Raw genomic sequence first — 20,071 nt, forward strand, 5'->3', positions numbered from 1 at the left:
ACAAAGGTTATTAGTTGAGAATGCTGAATTAATCTAATGCCCCAGTGACGAGGGATTTAAGACACTTTCCACTTCATGTTGTATAACCAGGCACTACAATTGCTTCCATTTTATATCTAAGTGATTTTGGGGCATTCATGCAGTTGCAGTGTGCAGTGTTTTCCATGTTCTCCTACTCCTCTGTGCCTCTATGCCACTTGCAGCTTCACTTTGATTGTCAGTTTCGTCTTTGTTTCGTCTTCCGAATGGAGAAAGCTTCTGTTTTGCAGAATTCATCACCTGTAGTGTTTTTAAAAAAAAGAAAAAGAAGAATCGTACTTCTCATTTGAATCTCTCCTTGTACGGTCTTTATTGTTTAATCCCTCAATGGCAAAACAATGTCTCTTATGAAAGGTTTGGTGGCAACATTAAAAATATTAAATGACATATTTTGTCACATCACTTGATCACTGATGTAATAGTAATACTTATTTATTTAGTCTAATGCACAGCTATCCCTCCAAGTGGATGAAAGGATGATTTACTCAAATTTTTCAGCTCTTCATCGTTTTCTACGCAGGTTAAGATACACTACTATACTATGACTTTTTTGAGTGATTTCTGACGACATACTAAACTATGACTTTTTAGACTGATTTTGGACGACATACTATACTATGACTTTTTGGACTGATTTTGGACGACATACTAACCTATGACTTTTTTTTATCAATTTTGGACAACATACTTACCTATGACTTTTTTGGGTGATTTTGGACAGCATACCAAACTTTGACTCATTTGACTGATTTTGGACGACATGCTATAGTTTGTCTTTTTTGACCAACTTTTGACGACATACTAAAATATGTTGGGGGTTTTTCAAATTTTGGACAACATACTAACCCATGACTTTTTTGTCACATTTTGGACAATTTACTAAAGTATGACCTTTTTTTTCACATTTTGGACAATTTACTAAAGTATGACCTTTTTTGTCACATTTTGGACGACATACTAACATATGACATTTTTGACTGATTTTGGACGACATACTAACCTATGAGTTTTTGGACTGATTTTGGACGACATACTAACCAATGACTTTTCTGACTGATTTTGGATGACATCCTATACTTTGACTTTTTTGTGTGATTTTGGACGAGATACTATACTATGACTTTTTTGACCGATTTTGGACGACATACTAACCTATGACTTTTTTTCACATATTGGACAACATACTTAAGAATTACTTTTTCTTCACATTTTGGATGACATACTAAAATATGGCTTTTTTTCAAATTTTGGACAACATACTAACCCATGACGTTTTTGTCAGATTTTGGACAATATACTAAAGTATGACCTTTTTTTTCACATTTTGGACGACCTACTTAAGTATGACTTTTTTGTCAATTTTTGGACAACATACTGTACTATGACTTTCTTTACAGATTTTGTACAACACACTAACGTATGACCTTTTTTTCACATTTTGGACGTCATACTAACCTATTATTTTTTTGTCACATTTTTGACGACATACTTAAGTATGACTTTTTTTCACATTTTGGATGACATACTAAAGAATGACTGTTTTGTTACATTTTGGGCGACATACTAACCTATGACTTTTTTTTCACATTTTGGACGACACACCAAAGTATGACTTTTTTGTGAAATTTTAGATGACATACTAAAGTATGACTTCAAATTTTGGACGACATGAAATTTTTGTCACAATTTGGACAACACACTAACGCATGACTCTTTGTCAAATTTTGCACAAAATAAACTATGACCTTTTTGTCAATATTTGGACGACATGCTAAACTATGACTTTATTGTCACATTTTTGGACAACATACTAAATTCTAGTCATCCAAAAAGTCTCCAATAATTCATAGTTTAGTATTTGTCCAAAATCGGGCCACACATTCATAGTTTAGTATGTTAAAAATTCATAGTTTTTCACCCTACGGAATGGGAGTGATGTGTTGTTTTTGGTGGCTGTCTGTCACTGTGTCTGTGTGCGTGCTTCCGCACTTGCTTGCAATAAGCAACGCAGGCCAAGCATGTTAGAACTCTGAGTCTGTTACACATTGGCTTGTGAATTGGGTGAAAGTCTGCCATCTCTTATTGTCTTGTTTCTCGTGCATCTTCATGCTCCAATAACACCACTTGCCACAAAGTAGGTGACTTTCTTCCCATGTGGCGACTTATTTTCATTCTCCATCTGCTGCTCCATCCTTTTCTTAAGGGCCAAGTAGTGGCTTGAGTAATGGCAGTCTTACCCATAGCTAAATATAGAGCTCCTTAGAGCATTCATCTGTCATTCTCTGACAGTATTGTAATCAGGCCCACAAGATCCTGCCTACAGGCCAGACCTGACAAGGGGCTTAAGCAGTCGAGAGTCCACTGGACAGCTGCCAACCCAGGGGAGGTGTGCAAGTAAACACAGCATGACATTCATACTCCATCTTATATCATAGCACGGAGGACAAATTTATACAACACTGCTGAGAGCTGTTTAATAACAAGATCATTTTTTGACTTCAGTGATGCCACCGAGAGACAGGACTCTGACAAAAGTCAGTGTAAAATAGCAAATCCTGTGACAAGGAAATTGTTGAAGTTAATGAAACAAACTGATGACAACTTTTAATAAATGTTTCCTTTTTCAATTACTTTTAAGGACATTTTAAAATCATTTTGATGGGTCAACGTGGAGCCTCTTTCACTCTGGACCTGAACCTCTGTCCTTTAAATACTATATTTGTCTGAGCCCCTGAAGAGTAGGAAATCAAATCAATTTATTCATGTAGCCTAAATTCACAAATCACAGTTTGCCTCAAAATCTGTACACAAAAGCTCTACATACATTTTATGTAGAGCTTTTCTAGTCTTGATGAGCTGCTTTACACTACAGTTTTGCCATTCACACAGCTTTCATACCCATTCACACGCTGCAACATGGGGTTACGTGTCTTTCTCAAGGACACATATAAACTAGCAGAGCCAAGGAATTTAACTCACAATCTGCCAAACCTACCACTGAGCCATCATGGCTCAATCCTAACTCCTCAGTTTTGAATACTTTTACTACTAAAACTTAAGAACATTTTGTATCAGAAAATTACTTTTGATACTTAAGTAAATGTCATATACTTTAAGACTTTTACTTAAGTGATTTCATCTTCTACCAAAGTCATTTTCTGGTAAGATAATTGCACTTTTACTCAAGTATCCCTTTGTGGTACTTGATACAAGGCAGTCTGTATGCCCTGGTTTCCCTATATCGTTTAGTTGGCTGCCAAAAAAATGGTAACTTAATTTCCTGCTATACCTCTAACTAAAGCAAGTCAAAGAAATATTAACGAGTGTCTGACTTGAGAAGAATAACTCCTGCAATGAGGTATCTCTCGTGGTGTCTTTCTACTTATGCTACAGAAAAGTTCCAGTTGAAGTTTCACTTAACTGGATGTAAATGTACATATACGTGTATATGTTCAGTCCTTTTAGATGTCCACCTGAGAGAAATCTCCTGGGGTCGATTGTTGCTGCTGTCAGGAATGCATATAGCTTTGTTACATTAAAGGGTCATTATTTCGTATCTGTTTAGTGTCAAACAGTCATATTTAAACTTTAACATCTTAACCAATGGCGGAATTCCCTGATATTTCCCAACAAGAACTCGTGGAGTGAGTGGGATCAAAATGAATGATGCTGGGTGATTCAGTGAAGTAGTAAGTGCATCTAAAGATTCTTTTTTTGGTCAGTCACAAACCTCTCATCTTTGTTTTCCCCATGATGAATCCTTGTCTGGTCTGTAGAGATGCTGAGGTGGAGGGAGAGAGGTGGAGTTTGCAGAATGTTAGAGCCCGCCTGTGTGACCTGGTGCTAATGCTCGTGTTAGACAGCCATCTGCTGGCTGTGGTAATCCATCTGCGACTGGGAAAAGAAAGTATAGAGATCCTTCACTGACATGCACATGTACACATAACACACACAGGCACCCACTTAAGCCACTTTTGGGGTCACATGTTTTTCGACGACCCACTTCCAGGGACACCATTTTCTGGATTGTTTAGAGAGACACTGGTGTAGGTAAAGGTCCAGAGTAAACGGATTACTAAAAAGCGGCTCAGTGTCAAACATCTTTTGTCCCTGCAGAATTTCTACCTTAAAGATATAGCGCTATTTGGTGTATTTAGGCAATATAATCAGACTTGTGTGTGTACAGACGGTTGCAAGACATTTTTTTTGCGCAGTAAATTTCAATTATTTAAATGTCGAGGGAATCTCACACTCCAACCTGTTAGCAGGCATAAAATAAAACATTTCCTGTGTAAGATCTGAGAAAAAGAGAAGTAGAATTAATTAATAATTTACATCATGGTGTGCATCATGATGGACAGTAAATCATCTAAAGTCACTAAAATGTGCAGTTCCAGCAAATGTTTCCATTCTTACTTTAGATATTAATTTTAAAAAAAAAACATGAAGTAACAACTATCTTACGTTCCCCTGTCATAAAGAAAACTATTGATTGCATTTCTTATTTAATAACAAGACATTGTTTTTTGTCAACGGTTCAGATTACACTCAGAATGAAACACTTCAGAATCTTCATAAATTTTGGATTATTATTGGATGTCCACTGATTTTAATCACTTGAGGAATCTCTTAATTTTATTTCTCCCTAAACATTTTAATGACTTACCGTAATACTGTAAATCATCCTGCATTATCACCATGTTCTGCTGCGCTGTGAACGTATAACATGTATAACATTATCATACTGGTGTTTGCTATTTTTTTTCCACACACTATCGTACAGCCTAGTTTTAGACACAGTATCTCAATATAAAAACATAAATGATCCGCTTGTTTCTGCGCGAGACTAAAAATAAAGAATGAAATATCCGTATATAAGAACCCTCTCACAACATAAGCTCTAAAGTGACACGTAATGATCTTTATTGTTTGCATGGCAGCAGAGGGAGAAAAAAACAACTTCTCCTCCCTCCTCTACCTCTCACATTCGCACTGAATTAGAGGTGTAAATAACCCAGAGAAGCGCTCCTCCCCAGCCAAACAGATGGATGGTCTCATGGTGCGCAAGAGTGTGATAAAAGAAAAAAAACAACATTGCAAACTATGCATGCGGTCAGAGATAGAAATCATTTCCTAAGAGAAAGAAAGACCACATGAATGAGAAAGAGAAGTGAGGTGAATCCCAAGGACTAACGTGGGAAAGGTTTGGGTTTAAGGGTTAAATATTGGGTCATGCCAGTGGGACAAAATAATAAATGGACAGTGAAAGACATTGAAATGTAAGGTGGACTCACGGCAGTTTCCTAGGCCGTAATAATGTATTTTTGCCAACGGAGAGGGATGAAACCGCTTCCTGCTCAAATACAGAACATATACGAAGCATTTGACAGTGTGTGAACAACATTTAATATTCCCACATGTCCAGTTATCTAGCAGTGGCATCAGTTTTCTCAGAGCGCATCGTCTCAAAAATGTTCTTTTATTACAGGAAATTGTGATTACGTATATTTACTGGGAGAGTGAGGATCTGTGGTCGCTCATCTTAAGTTATGTTACAGTTTAACGCTTTGACATTGAGGATTGGTTTATTCAGGTGATGATTTTATTTCACCCTGCCATTTTTCTGCAGGATACTTGTGTGTGTTTGTATTTGTGTATGTCATGTGTATATATATCTATGTGTTTGTGTGTGGTCCTGCTGTAATGATAAATGTGTAGAGAGGGAGGAGTGTGAGGCAGGGGCCAGTAAACAGTGAGACATGTGCATGTAGGAGGTCTGGGTGCAGACTGAAGCCAGAGCTGTCAGGAGTCCAGACAGAGATACAGATAGATTCCATCCCTCCGTGTACTGCCACTTGGTCTGCCCCATAAACTCTCCCACTGCCAGTCCAGTTTAATGACCATCAGACCAATGGCTGTTCGATTCACTGCGATGCTTGGGGCAGCAGTCGGCCCCCGGCTGTATCATGCACCAGAATATGTTGGAAACTGTGTACTTAATATTTTTATTACTGAATTTTTAATGTTGTAATTTGTGAACAACAGCTGAGAGATTTCAACTTTGATTGATTTTGTGTTTTGTGAGTTTCTCCATACCTATAATTCCCAGTATTTCCATATAATATCCCATTTTTTGCATGTACAAGGGTTTTTTGTGGCGTTTTTCCTCACTCAATGCGAGGGTCTCAGGATTGAGAGTGTCACTGGCTGTACAGACTGTAAAGCCCTTCGAGGCAAATTGTATTTGTAATGTTGAGCTATATAAATAAAATTGTCACTGACTTGACTATAACTTGAATGGGTATGAAAGATGTGTGATAGAAACTACTAAAAATGACAAAACTGCAATGTAAAGCAGCTTTGAGTGATTATCAAGACTAGAACGAGGCCAGTTGACACAGCCACACAGCTATACCTTTTGTTTGTTTGTTTGTTTGTTTGTTTACTCTGTGGCATCCCCAAATGTGAAGTGAGTATGTTTGTGATAATGTGCGCATGTGCATGAAGGTGGAAGTCACCTCTTTTCTGACCCTCTCTGCGCTCAGGGGTCACACATTGTTCATGAGGATGCTGATGGATGACCGTTCAGGCCGTTTCCCTGGGTTCAGCTTTACTCGGGAAATCGTAATTCAACCCCTGGGAGAGGCTGAAGGCGGACCAGGCCCTCGTGTCTCTGCGTCACACACTCATTTTCTCTCTCGCTCTGGATCCAGGATGCGATGAAGAGCCTGAGAGCTCAGCTGCCTTGGCTGAAATTCACGGAGAGGAGAGTAATGCGTCAGACTCAGTTGTGCCGTCACCAGATTCTTCAGGCGTACGACTGCGCTGACAATAAAACCATGTATGGTGCAGCCAAACAGTCACACACACTACATGCAAACTCATGTATACACAAACCAGTCATTAAATAAAAACTGGTACTGGACTGAGCAGCATATAATTCAAATAAAGTAAAATAATAATAAACAAACAACAATAGAAAAGTCACAGTGAAATGGTGAAATTCAATCCATGGGAAATCTAAAACCTTAAAATACTTAAAAAAAAAAAAGATTAATTGACAATAACGGGACAATATAATTAACTTTTTTTAAATTTTTCCAGGTAAAAGACCCATTGAAATCGAGATCTCATTTACAAGGGTGACCTGGCCAAGAGGTCAGTAGCACAGTAGTCTTAATAAATATCACAAATACAAGAAAAAGAGTACAAACTAAAAGTTAAATATTAAACCTTACATTAAGATAAGTTTGTAAAAAGAAAAAAGAGAGTCCACTGAATCTGTGAGCCTCAGGTAGGTCATTACTGGTGCACTGTCTCTGAATGTGGATTTTGTGATAAGATTTACTCAGGACCTGTAACTGTGGTCCGATCAATCTGAGATTTGATCTGTTTCAAACGGATAAAATGGTCCGAATGTTGTATTTAAAACACATCAAAGGTTCAGTAAAAGCTGTGAGAATCGTGTGACTTTCATGTTTTCTCACGGTGGACACACAACTGTAACCTTTTACCCGGGTTCACAGTCGAAGAAGTGTCACCGTGATCAGCAAGTTCACGTTGTATCTTTTTTTTGCGCCGTTTCGCAACATCGACACTTAACTGAAATACTCTGGAGCACGTGGCTCGAGAAAAAAAAGCCCCCTCTCTCATGAAAACATGCTTGTTCAAACCACAAAAGGTAGTCTCACATCCCCAAACTCTGACGGAACTCTCTCAATTTCATGCCCAGAATAACACGGGAAACAACTTTTACCACTGTTTCTCACACAGCCATGAGGCAGACGTGTGCTGAGAACACGGAGCCAGTGCTGGGCTCTATAGGAGACAAAAGAAAGAGAGAAAACACGCTGTCCATTAGTTTCCTTGACTTTAGTTGATGACATCATAGGTCACACAGGCCTTCTAATGGCTCCAATGACCGAGACTGATGATTCCTCAGTTCAGTGCATGCCATCACCACCTGCACTCTCTGCCAAGTATTCAATTAGAGTCAGTGAGTAATTGGGTGTAGATGAGGCACAGAGCTCATCGCTAAGCTCAGCATGGAGCGGCCCTGCTGGAAACGTATGTGATGGAGAGTGAGGGAGAGACTGGGAGAGGGACAGAGAGTGGGGGAGTGTTGAAGGCGTGGGGTGGCGGATGTTGGCTGTCATGCTGTTAGTGACCTGATAATAAAAACTGTTTCTAAACAAGCCACATCAGCATGGAGGCAGAGAAATGTAGAGCTGTCCACGGCTTATCCGCCATCTGTGCAAGTGGTTCAAATAGACAACAACAAAAAAAAGACGATTAAAAGCAGATTAAATGAATGTTCATTTACAGCAATGTTGCAGAAACAGGCAAAGTTGTTGGCAGAACAGATGATTCTACCCTCACATGCAGCCCTCCAGTGGATTTCATGTTACCCACCACATTCAAGTTATCAAGTTATACTGACTTATTTCGGTATGTTTTTCAATGCAAAGATTCAGTTTTATCAATTTTTGAAATGATCTGAAATATCATCACAAATGTTGTATCACAATGCAATATCACAGTATGGTGATATAAATTGCTTGTTTTCACTTCATTAAAACTAATATTGATAGTGATATTAATATCAGCTGCCACTCAATTAGCTTCTGTTCCATTTTCCGCTATTTTCTGCATTTTTAATTTCCTGTTTGTAAATGTGATGATATAAAATTAACTTGACTTGACCTGACCGGCCCCCTCATTTAAGTTTGAGACCTCTGCTCTAAAGTATAAATAAAAGTCACTTTAATTTTTAAACTTTAATCACTTTAAAAATCACATAAATCACTGTGTTTTTTTCCATACCTTTGGTTGATTATTCCCTAATAAATAAGATAAGATAGTCCTTTATTAGTCCTGCAGTGGGGAAATGTACATTGTCACAGCAGCAAAGGCAGTAAAGACAAACATTAATTTCCAATAAATTAAAATATAGAACGATATTAACAATATGACTTTAACAAAGTTGTACATTATAGACAGTTTCCAGACAATATGGGCTTGATATTTACAGTATAAACAACGATTGAACATGGGATATTATACATGGATATTGCACTAAATTACAGTGTATTGCACTAGCCTAATTACGTGTGGTCAAGTATTACTTATGTATGCACATTTGCACATTTTGTTCCCAGAATCTTTATAAATTCTGCAAAGTCACTGAAACTTTATATTTTATTCATCCAAAATTGGAAAGTGCACATTTTATCAAAACTATCAACTATCAACTTCCCTGATTTCTATAAAGATCAGCTTTAGCATCAGCAAAAAAACAAAAACAAAAAGAAACATGTCAGCTGACCTCTAAATTAAGTAACTTCACCGCCATAAACCATAATGAGTTTCTGTGTCAGTGGTGACTGGTTTTCAGATAAGATCAAACCCTCATTAAAAGTATGCACTTCCCCAATTACTTTCCTTTAATGACCTCCATTTAGACACTTGGCTCTGTTTTGACTTCTCTCGCCTTATCTATTTTTTCCTGTTTACATTTCCTTTGTGCCTGATTGTAATTGGTGGAATAACAACAGACGTGACTGACGGCGAAGACCACGAACACAAATGCAACATCAACTCTGACACTGCAGATCCCTGCAGCTGTAAGACACATTCTCAATAACCCTCACTGTGTCACACTCTGTGCTGATGTTATTATCGCGGCGACAATCTCCGTTTGACGTTTGTGTGCGGGGCAATTCCAGGTTAATATCCGTAATTGTGGTGGTCATGTGTGTGTGACCTCACTGGGTTTTAAATGGAGCAGAAATAATAAATAAACAATTTGCTCGGAGGACTCACAGAGCGCACAGATACCATCTGCTCTGCCTGATGTAATCACTTTGGGAAATGGGAGGAAAGGAATTAGTGAAGAACAAGATGAGCGACAGAACATGTTATGCTGGTGCTTCCTGGTGATTATTGTTGAGTTTTTATCATTGTGTTTTATTGTATAACTGTTACTTTGACCAATGTTTTTTTTTTAACCAATAAAGATTTGTGTGAGCTTGTATGTCTTGTATGTGTTATTCTGTACAGCACATTGTACTGGGGTTGTTTTAAAGTGCAAATGAAGTTGGATTGGCTTGGATTGGACGGTGAGTTCATGAAATTACAATAAAATCTGAGGCAAACTGCTAAATTTAATTTAAAAAAATAGTCAAGTAACTTTATATGCAGTATGCATTTAGGTTTATAGAGGTTTTAAACTATTTAAACAACATGTCTGTTATGCAATAATTGTGTGAATATCCCTTTTCTTAAATTGCCACTAGATGGCAATACAAAGCTGTGGTGGACTTTAGATTTACTCCCATTATCTAAAGTGCTTGTCATAAAACCTAAATGAAAACCACAATGAAAACATATAAGAGATAATAACCAAAAAATATATATGATTCAGAAACCGCTGTATGTATTCAAAATAAGCAGTTTCCTCTTTTTCATAAGTTTCACTATTGCCTTCTCATACTCTTCACCAATCTTATGACACAATTTTCTTTTTTTTTTTGTCCAAAATTACATAAGTAGGTTTTTTCCCCCCTACACATTCTCCATTGATGTGAACTGTACAACTATCATAGTTAATAAGCCATAAAAGACACGCTTCAGTGCTCGCCGGGACGAGTACCTGCTCTGAGTGCGTTAACATGCAAAGCGTGTGACCGAAATACACTTGAACCTGTCGTCAGGCTGCTGCTTTTAAACATGCAAATGGTTTGGAATGTGTGCAATGCTCAGTTTCCTTCCAACAATCCTAATTTCGTGTGAAATGCGTGTTTCTTGTTTCTCATGCAACAATTTGTGAACTAGCAGGCATCTACTGTGGTTTCCTAACCACACCTCTGACATTAATTAAACAGATTCACTGCATTTTATTCTAATATTTCTGTGCTAGCAGGTAATTCACCGCAGTCATATGATGGTCATGTTTTGGATTCTGGCATTTCAAAGAGGGAAGTGTGTACTGTCACTGTACTTTCTACTAATGCATGTGGTCAATTGGCGGCTGAGTATACACACAGACTCCTTCAGCTGCACTGGAACCATTTTAGAGTGACTTTAAATAATCAGCATCCCGGCAGCACCTGTTGTCTCAATACTGTGTGCAGAAAAAGTGTAACATATAGCTTTATGGAAAGATTATGTTTGTATGTATAAGGGAATAAAATGTAATCAACCAAAACACTCACAGTTATAACATGTATTACCCCAGATTTTACAGCAAATAAGTTTAAAATAGCGATCAAAGTCGCCATCCGGGAAATCCTTTAATCAAAACACACTATATTTTTGACATCTACCACTGATCAGTGACATGGATCTCACAGTCTCAGCCGGGGTTTGCAAGTAAACATGTTGCAAGAATCACTCAAAAACCTTTATCCAGTCAGACGGCAGAAATCTACAAAGATGCAGACTGTAAATATGTTCTTTATGTGATGAAGAAGAAGAAAAAAGAGAGGAATGTTAACATCAACGGACTGGAAATAAGTCAGACATTAACTGTTTGCCTGAGGAGCAAAAATCAGTGCCTGAAATGTGAAAGGATTTTAATTATTTTGGAATAATTGATCAATAATCAAGCAATCTGAAAGAACGACATTCAATTCCTTCTATGGCAGGGGTGTCAAACATGTGGCCCGGGTCCAACCTGGCCCACATGATGAATTTCACATTATGATTAGTCTGCTCATAATGTGACAAACTATATTTCTCAGTTTCAGATACCTTGTTGAAATTGCACTTTTTTTCCTCAAGAAATTCCCGGTTGTTCATAATAAGTTTAGTAAAAAAAGATACTTCATTAAATGTAAAACAAAGGGAAAAATTAGGAGATTTGGAGGCTATTATTTTACTGGTTTGGCCCACTTGAGATCTAATTGTGTTGTGTGTGACCCCTGAACTAAAATGAGTTTGACACCCCTGTTCTCTGTGCTGTGGTTTCAGCCTTATAACTAAAATCATTATGTCACAGGCAGCTGTTAAACAGTCAGATCACAAGTGACAAAGACTATGTCTATGCTTTAAAGCAGGGGTGTCAAACTCAAATAACCTGGGGGCCAATGAGCATATAGTCTGGTCAAGCGGGGGCCGACATAAAGGAAAAAAAGTGGAAAAAAAACACTATTTAGTAGCTAGTGGGCAATATAAGATATTCATTATGATATTAGACAGAATTGCATTAAACGTACTTGTTTTGATATAAAATGATTCACAATTAAAAACACGGAGAATTAAATTGAAAATTTAGCAAATAATGGGCCATCATGGGCTATAAAGAAACACTAGAAAAAGTAGAGTCTAAAAGAGATGTCATATTCACAGATGGAGAGTCATCGGTCATGTTGGAAACGAGGGCTTTTCTCTCTCCTCATAACCTGTGTATGAAAGTCAACATTCAACTCCACAGCAGCTCAAATTAATTCTTCATTGGCTCACAAAATATCTCTGAAGAGCCCGTTTTCCACATAATGTGTGTTACCAAGTGACAATGATTTACAGGGAAGCATCTGGCTTTTTCAGCAACTGATGATGTGTACAATTAAAGAAGTACAATTCTGTGTATTCTTCAAATATCTGATGAGAAAGCAGTGCTTGTACTTCTCAGGTATGTGTGTGTCTGTTGCCTTGTCACTGTCGCCTCTCTGGCTACCCACATCCCGTCACGTCGGTGCTTTGCATGTGTACTCAAAGACACAGCGAGCTCCGAGGTGTGAGCTGATGGTGTAGCGCTCATGTTCCCCCGGCACTAGGTTCCCCAGGGACTGTCACCCCACCCGGGTCTTCCCCTCCACCTCAACATCCATCACCTCCTTTTTCTTCTGATAAGTTATGTTTTATGTGAACATGAAACACAAGTGCATGTATGTTATGTGTATGTATGTGTAGACGGTTTCATGTCTGAGTTGGACCACCGGGGGTCTGTCTCTGTAGAGTCCTGCTTCCAAATGCCTGGGATGTATTTTCTGTTTTCTCTAAAACACTTTTCTTTATACTGAATCGAATTTTAGCAAAACTCTCTCAAAATACACTTATACATCTTAGATATTTTTAAGTAAAAATCAAATCTGGTGCCAGAATTCTAAAGAGCAGATAGTATCACTGTAATTGTTGTAAAGAAATGTTCTCGTGGAGAACAAGTCGGGGGGGGAAAAGTCCCAGCGTCCTGTCATTTCCTGTGAACAACTCTGTTACTGGGAGTTTTGGGTATTTTTCAATTTTACAATTCTATGTAAATATGCAAAAACTTGGTTAAAGAGGCAAAAGAAAACTTTCGTGCCCCCACATCTTTCCAGGTTGTAACGTTTTGTCAGAGTCATTGAGACGATACTGTAAGACGCAGGCTGCTGTTCTGGTGACCAACATTAATAAAAAGTCATCATCACGGTTTCAGTGCAGGGAAGAGCCGAGGGCTGGGGTGTCCCTGAGCAAGGCATCAACTCCCCCGTCGCTCCCGGTTTGTGTGATGCGTAAAATGGATGGGTTAAATGCAGAGGTCAAATTCACTATCACTAATTGTTGATTGGGCAAAAAAAAAAAGACTCATTCTAAAATCGCAACCCAATCTAATAACCTTGTGTTAAATGATCTACAGAAGGCAAACTGCTCTCTTAATTATTTATAATAATTATCATAAGTTCAACTCAAAAACAAAGAATAAATACATGTTTTAAAGCCTGGATATATAAACCTATAAACACACACACACACCCCAGGATGTCCATATAAGGAGTGTATTATTCCCACGGCAATTTTACCAAGGGTGCGCCTGCGGCACAAATCCGTGCCGCATGATCACTCACTTTTTCCACCTGCGTTTGTTTTGTTCCTCCGTCAACAAAAGTCATTTCCATCACTGAGGGCAGGTTTTTGGAGAATGCTCGATACTCTTCCTTGTTTTGGTTTCGCAATTATGACACTGCTCCATTGTGCCATAGCCTTCTCTTTTTTTGAGGTGGAGGTGGCGGTGGCGGTGGGTGAGAATTTTGGTATAACTGACGGCTGTTGACTGATTGGACAAAGTTAACAGTTGTGTTAACTTTTGATTTTCTTTTAAAAAAGCTGTGTGTCTTCAACTTTTCAGGCAGTGAAATCACTCTCCTCTATTCTCACCGGGGAATCCCTGCCATTCATGTTTTACTCCCAAACACTGGGGCCCATGCACATTTACAAACACTTTACATGGTCTGTTTTCCACAGCAGGACTGGTATGAACAACTGTTCCTCTTTTCAGAGGGAGAAGTTGTGTCGTGAGCGCTCTTCTGCGCTTCCTGTCCAGAGGCGGATCAGGCGGTCAGGGATCACTGTAGCCAAAGACGACCCAGATTGAATAATGCAATTCTCAGCTGTCTCTTCACCCACTTTACTCACAGCCGCGCCCCCCCCACACACACACACACACACCACACATCTTTGTCTTTTAAGTTGCTTTTAATCCAGATCTGTCCTCACTTTAGACTCTAGCACAGTTTCAATGTAACATTCTAACATTCTAACCTTTGAACATTACAAGCTGTTGTGAGCTGTTGACCTAAACCCCAGAGATCAGTCACATGAGAAATGTATTCATTCTTATTTGTGCTTTTATAACCTTTGCCAACGAGGCTCTGGTTTTAGCAGAATTAGTCTGTTTTTGAACAACTTAACAAGTTTGAAACTGTTTCATTTGTTGTGTTTTTACTTCTATCTTGTATTGTTTGTGCATTATATTTAGGTAAATGTTTGTTTTGTATTTTATTTGCATTGTTATTAGGTGAGGTCTTAAAATAAGCCCGTAATGGCTTTCTACATCACCTGCACATGTGTTCCATTTGAATGTATTATTTCTCTCTCTGATGTTTTATTTATAAATATGCAAATAATAAACCAATAAAACTGTCAGAGGATGTAGGCTACGGTCTGTCTTTGTGGTCTTTGTTATATTTTGGTGGTGATCACGAAACTGAGCAGACGGAATAAGAATCGGTTGTTACCTTTACAAATAGAAGGAATTAACAGAATAAAATAAAATTAGAAAATAAAAGTAAAAACCTAAGATGTATACAATAACACAAACACAAAATATTTACACACAAAAATAAAACATTCAATAAAATACTGTAGAAAGTATAAATACAACACAAATTAACAAGTCATACAATAAAACTATTTAAAAAAAGGACTGGGTTGAAAGCCAAAGAGTAAAAATGTTTTTTTTTAGATTAAGAAATCAACTGTTATTTTATTCAAGACATTTAAAAGAGATCAAAATTGAATGTTGTTATTTTTTTATGTGTGTTTAACAAAGTGATTTTGCTCAAACTTACCTCTGGTGTCCAAATCCCACGTTTAATTTCTCCTCCCTGTGAACCTATAAGAAAAACTGGTCAGGTGGCATTAACATTAATATAATGTTAATGTTAATATAAGTGAAAAAAAAACACTTCTCTCCTCACAGTTTTATATTAAATCACAAAAGTCACATTTGTATACATTTATTTCTTTATGATGATGGTTCTACATCTAACATCTAAACCTACACTGGTTGAAAGATTTTATAGCTCCTGATTTTCACAAAATGACCTGTGTCCCCAGAAGAGGATACGCAGACAGTACATGCGAGGGGCCATGATGAGGACAATAGTTTGACACAGATGAACTGATACTGATTAGAGGATATGATCCTTGCTCAGTGGCTACCATGGTATATGTGCATGTGTGTACACAACACATGTGGCTTACGCGGCTTTCTCCTCGCGTCCTAGGATGTGGGCTCCTCGTCCACCTGTCTCTCTACCAGCAGCGTCCTCTCCCAGTTCCTCTCTGGCTGCCTATTCTCATCTCGCTCACTCTCATTCTAAATCGGCACTCTCCCCAGAGACACCACCAACGCCATGGTTGCATAACACGCAACCATGTTCGGGAGCTAAATCACGACTTCCCATGAGGCTATGTTGGTTTGTGTTTCCTCTCGCTCACCTGGCGTGCCTTTGATGAGACCTATGGAGTCTGTCATTTGCTTGCGAATCACTTCTTTTTATGTTGTTTGTCTCTCGTCAAAGCTTTGTCCTTAAAACACAAGAACACACGTGAACGTTAATTATGAGGATGGCTGCATTGATACTCACTGCATAATTATCACAAGGAACCATGCCGGAACAGGCAGGTCACGTACTCACAGGAACATTGTCAATAAATCCATCACTTATGAAGTCTTTTTTAACAAAAAACAAATGTTACCTTTAAATATGTTTTATGCTGTTCAAATGGTGTTCGTGTACAAGTACAGTGTTTATTTAAATAAAACCATTTGTTTTTCTTCAATGCACTACTTTAACATGGCAGTAAATTGCAAAATAACTACCAGATATTGAAAGCACTTACTCACAGGACATTTTCTGGTACTTGTATGGTTCAAATAAATAAATAAATAAATAAATAAATAAATAAAAAGTAAGTCCAGACGGACATTTTGAGGCTTAAAATATATGTTAATGGCCAATTTATTAGGTACACTAGTATAATTGCCTGGAAATGCAATTATCATTCACATGGAAACCACTGAATACATTTAGGCAGAATGTGGAAATGTTAAAAAAAAACGGCCTGTTTAAGCTAAAACTGAGCATCAGAATGAGGAAGAAAGTTGATTTAAAGTTTACTTTGAATGCGGCGTGGTTGTTGGTGCCAGTCGGGCTCGTCTGAGTATTTCAGAAGCTCACGACCATCTCCAGTGTTGACAGTGTTTTCTGGGTGAAAATGCCTTGATGCTGATTTCAAAGCAGAATGAGCAGCTTGAGTTAATATCTGAATGCACAAATGCACAAAACATCAAACCTTGACGCTTCTGATAATTTAGGCAAGAAGAATATATATTTTATATTCTTCTTATTATATTTTAATAATAAGCTTAATTATGAATCAGTAATGGGAAAAAGAAAACATGTCAATATTTAAATGAAAGTCATTTGTTTCAAGGGTCAGGGTTTAGGTTTATCATTTATTTTGCAATGTATCGATATGCCAGCTTTTTATGTGAAACACACACAGAAAAGCCTGTCATGAGTACTGGTGATGATGATTCATGTTGTAGTCATTTATGCAGTCTAAAGCAATAACGGCTTAAATGAAAGGTCAGCGCTCAACATACAGACAAACAATTGACCGAGGACTGAGGAGTCAGCAAGACACACAAATAAGGACTCAAAAAAAAGTAATTCCTTTTAATTCAGGAAAAAGCTTTCAATTTGCAGTTATTCCGCTTTTGCTCGAGTTCCCTGAAGCGCTGCTCTTCCGTGAAACTCAAGTTGGAACGGCGCTTCCTTTAAATGTCTGCATGCGGGCACAGTGTAGAGTTGAGGGATGTTATGGAGCAGATGGCCATGGTTTCATTTTTGTTGGCAACATCAGTTCTGGATGTAACTCGTCTCTGATGGTTTATTGTGGGAAGCCTCAGACGCCACAAGGAGATGTCGCAACACGAAGAGAACCACATTGCAGACACTGACACTGACATGTGAGCAGAAAAGAGGCTCCGTTAGCAGAAATGTAGACAAGCTTGTGTCTCTTTAGTCCCTGCAGAGCATGGGAAAAACTCTTGTGTTTAAAGGTTTTTTTGAAGTGGGGCGTATGCAGAGGAGGACAGACTACTGAAATATTCGACTCAAGTTAAAGTAAAAAGGTAGCTTGTTAAAAAAGTTACTTAGTTACTTTAATAACATGGTTGGGGTTCTTTGTTGTGTCGTGTTATGTCCATGTGCAAAGACCATTTTTCCGTGAGCCCGTGCTAAGCCCTCCACCAAGTGTGGTCCAGGTTTCAATTCTTAATTGTAGAAATCAGTGCTTGCTTTCACTTTCAAGAAGCTTCGGATCCACTTAGTTTAATTTTTAGCTTTTAAACAGTTGAAGGTTTTTAGTTTGAACTGCAATATTCTACTCAAATAAAAGTTCAACTGTTTTGACAACATTTTACTTAAGTACAAGTAAAAGTACTGGTCTAAAAATGTACTGTTAAAGTAAAATAGTAGCTTTTTGAACAAGGTTGGGGTTCGTTCTTGTGTCGTGCAAAAAGGACAAGGGGACTCACATTGATTGTTTTTAATTAAAGGCAAACCTCTACAAATGAAAGTGCTGGCAAAATAAAATATGTAAACATATAATGTACCAGTCAAAATGGGGTCAAAGGTCACACATGTCACTCAATCCTTAATTATGCCAATTCCCCTGTCCTCACCATTCACTTGTCCTCACCATTCACCTGTCCTTGTCATTCACCTGTCCTCGCCATTCACCTGTCCTCATCATTCACCTGTCCTGCCATTCACCTGTCCTCGCCATTCACCTGTCACATTCCTGTCCTCACCATTCACCTGTCCTCATCATTCACCTGTCCTCACCATTCACCTGTCCTCATCATTCACCTGTACTTGCCATTCACCTGTCCTCGCCATTCACCTGTCAATGTTATTCACCTGTTCTCGTAATTCACTACAAAGTTTTATGTTGTTGTTTTTTTATTTAGGTCAACATTTTTTTTATTCAGTGATTAAAATGTGAAGTACAGGACTTCCAAAAAAACATACTTATTTAAAAGTAAAATTACAAATTTTAACTTAAGTACACAAAAAACCTACTCAATTACAGTAACGAGCAAGTAAATGTAATTCATAACTTTCCACCTATGAGTGTATGATACTCATGTGTAAGTGTGTTGTTTAACTGTAACATGACTTACAGATTGTAAACGGACATCAGGGAAAACCTAATAGCTCTGAATTCTACTGTATTCTGTATCTACCACACTGTCCGACAGTCATGTTATTTTAGCTCCCCATCTCGGTTCCAAGAGATGGTGAACAGCTGAAAATGTATTAGCTCCAAACGTCCCTGATTACATGATACACGGTATATACATATATATATATATATATTCATTATGTTAATCCAGGCTAAAGCGTGCTATTTGAGGAGTGGGTGGTGGGGCATCGATGGGGGCTGCGCGAAGTGTTAGAGTTTCCTGTGACAGTTTTTGAAGTAAGTTCCTGTTCTGTGGAACTTAGACAGAACTCCCCCATATAGAAAAACCACACACTCACTCAAATAACACACACACACACACACGCCCACGCGAGCACAGACACATGATTACACCTGTGACTTTATCCACTCAACCATTCATTAAATGTTCTAATTTAAAGTGAAAAGGTTTTTTATCAAGCCATGTCACATGAAGAGAAACAAACATTTTTTTTGGTTTCATGATTTTTTTGAAACCCACACAAAAAAAAAAATCAATCTCACTTGAAGTCATGCTGTGACATGACGGTGTTATTATGTCAAGTGCAGTTGAGTTTAATTATCTCTTTTTAACATCTGGAATCATCTCCTATGGGTCTGATATTTATTAGCCGTCGTCTGATTGTATATGTATGTGTGTAAATGTGGTAGTTGTACTCTTCCTTGTACTCTTATATTTTCTTTGTCTTATTTTGTTACATTTTGTTTTGTGATGCACTTTGGCTCAACTCTTGCTGTTTTTAACATGAGACAAATAGCAGCACAAATGAAAACACAACAAAGTTGAAGTGTTTCTATTCTTTTGGGAATATTATCTATTATCTATTAGCACAACTTCATTTATTTATTTATTTATTTATTACTTCCACCATGGATGTTTTTGGCTGCATTTAGAAGACAGGAAAATGTGTGTTGATGTCAACAACATATGTATTTGTCTTTTTGTGTCTATATAGGGAAGGTGTGGGTATACTGAGGATTTTTAAACCCAGGTAAAATGTGATGAACACCTTTACAATACCCAGTGGTTGCTCTGTCCTGGCTGGGGTGTTTTTATTTCTCATTTTTGGCTCCGTTTGGATGTGAGCAGCATAAATAACAAAATAAAAGACCGAATTAGATGCAATTTTGTGTATTATTTGGCCAAAGAAATCGTGTCTAAGCCAATATCTGGCATAGACACTGTGGGGAAACTGCATCGGCAGAGGTTTACGCTCTCTGATTGCTTTCTTTA

The 20,071-nt window shown here is 37.9% G+C and overlaps 1 long non-coding RNA gene across 1 annotated transcript; it reads right to left on the minus strand.

Moving 5' to 3' along the window:
• Positions 1-15,233: 15,233 nt before the first annotated feature.
• On the minus strand, positions 15,234-16,905 carry LOC122772572. The gene is made up of 3 exons (XR_006360787.1): positions 16,704-16,905; positions 16,021-16,110; positions 15,234-15,412 (listed from the first exon to the last, which is right to left on the minus strand). It is a non-coding gene; the product is annotated as an uncharacterized LOC122772572 (long non-coding RNA).
• Between the last annotated feature and the right edge of the window lie 3,166 nt (positions 16,906-20,071).

Source organism: Solea senegalensis, linkage group LG7 (genome assembly GCF_019176455.1).
Source record: "Solea senegalensis isolate Sse05_10M linkage group LG7, IFAPA_SoseM_1, whole genome shotgun sequence".
In the NCBI taxonomy this organism is placed as follows: domain Eukaryota; kingdom Metazoa; phylum Chordata; class Actinopteri; order Pleuronectiformes; family Soleidae; genus Solea; species Solea senegalensis.